At 39.6% G+C, this 1,980-nt stretch overlaps 1 non-coding gene across 1 annotated transcript; it reads right to left on the bottom strand.

The window, feature by feature from the left end:
- Window positions 1–1,453: 1,453 nt before the first annotated feature.
- On the bottom strand, window positions 1,454–1,557 carry LOC129030996 (small nucleolar RNA U13). The gene has a single exon (XR_008500885.1). It is a non-coding gene; the product is annotated as a small nucleolar RNA U13 (small nucleolar RNA).
- Between the last annotated feature and the right edge of the window lie 423 nt (window positions 1,558–1,980).

The raw sequence follows: 1,980 nt of genomic DNA on the forward strand, positions 1-1,980 counted from the left end.
TTTTGCCTCAGCCTCCCAAGTAGCTGGGACTTCAGGCATGTGCCACCATGGCCATTGCTATGAACATTTTAGACAATTTTTTTGTGTGTGGACATATATTTTCAATTCTGTTGGTTATACATATAGGAGTGGAAATGCTGATCATAAGGTAACTGTGTTTAACATTTTGAGGACTGTTAAATGTTTTCCAAAGTGACTACGACATTTTGTATTCCCACCAAGAAAATATGAGCGTTCCTATTTCTCTGCATCTTTGTCTTTGGTATTTTCAGATTTATGGATTTTAGCTATTTTAATAGGTATGTACTGGTATCTCATTGTGGTTTTAATTTGCATTTTTTCTAATGACAAATGACATTGAACACCTTTTCCTATGCTTATTTTCCATCTGTATGTCTTCTTTAATAAAATGTGTGTTCAGCTCTCTTGCTCATTTTTAATTGGAGAATTTGTTTTCTTATTAAGTTTTAAGAGGTTTTTGTATATTTTGGCTACAAGACTTTAATCAGATATGTTATATACAACCTACATGATAATTTCAAAAATGAAATTAAAAAAACACTTAAGCCATAACAGGAAGGAAAAAAAAGCATGCTGGGGGCATTTCGCGCCACAGTCTCTGGAGCTGGTGATCCTGAGTCCTGCTTCAGGCTTTGCTCCTTGTTAATGGTACTTCTCCCTGAGTCTCAATTTCTCCCTCTGAAAATGGAGAAAAAATAATATTTCTCTTTGAGTTTGGCTGTGGGAACTAAATGAGGTGATGTGTAAAATTGCTGGTGCTTGGTAGTCAATAAATGGTACTTTAAATGGACTTAACTTACCCAGGATTCTCTGGGCAGGGAGGGGAGGAACCAGACACAAACCTTGGGATTTCTTTCAAAACTCATGTCTTTTCCATACTGTCCCCACTAGAGGGCAGCATTAGAAGTCAGGCAGCCCCAGGGGGCCAATTTTACCTCGGCTACCTGCTAGCTGGGTTAACATAGGGAAGGTGACTTCACCTCCTCTCTGAGTCTCAGTTTCTCTTCTCTAGAGTGAGGGTTGGATGAACTAATATACATATATATATATATGTCTAGCACTATCTCTGAGACATAGCGTATGGTATCTATTTCATTCATATACATTACTTTTTTTTTTTTTTGGAGGTGAAGTCCAGCTTTGTCACCCGGGCTGGAGTGCAGTGGCGCTATTTCGGCTCACTGCAACCTCCGTCTTCTAGGTTCAAGCGATTCTCCCGCCTCAGCCTCCCGAGTAGCTGGGATTACAGGCACCCACCACCGTGCCTGGCTAATTTTTGTATTTTTAGTAGAGATGAGGTTTCACCATGTTGGTCAGGCTGGTTTTGAACTCCTGACCTCAAGTGACCCACCTGCCTTGGCCTCCCAAAATGCTGGGATTACAGGCGTGAGCCACTGCACCCAGCCCATTTAAAAATATTTTATGTTTTTCATGTCAGATAGGTACTGTGCTGATATTATAGCAAGGTTTGAGGAAAACACATCTTACACATGAGTGTGAAAACCCAATAATCACACTTATGAGCTGCAAAAGGATCTATACACATTGTTTAAAAGATGCACCATGGTGTATTGGGAAAACACGAACTAAGAGACAGGAGTCCTGGGCTCGTGAGCTATCTTGGTCTTACCTTGCTAAGTGACCTCATGCGAGTCTTGACCTCTCTGGACTTTGGACTACTCTTCATCTAGACTAAAACATGACAGTCACCAGTAGGGGGGGCTTTCAAAATCCCAATTAAAAATATGAAATATATATATGTGAATGGTTAACGCCAAAAGCAAGATAACAGATGCATCTGAAGAAAAAGAGAAGGGGATGAGATTGAAGAAGGAGGTTCAACTGTATTTACAGTGCTTTATTTCTTAAAGAAAAGTTGGAGTAAATACGGCAAAATGCTTAGCTTTGATAAATCTATGTGGTAGAACACAATGGACAATGTTCTCTATGCTTTTAAAA

This window comes from Pongo pygmaeus, chromosome 12, assembly GCF_028885625.2.
Source record: "Pongo pygmaeus isolate AG05252 chromosome 12, NHGRI_mPonPyg2-v2.0_pri, whole genome shotgun sequence".
NCBI lineage: Eukaryota > Metazoa > Chordata > Mammalia > Primates > Hominidae > Pongo > Pongo pygmaeus.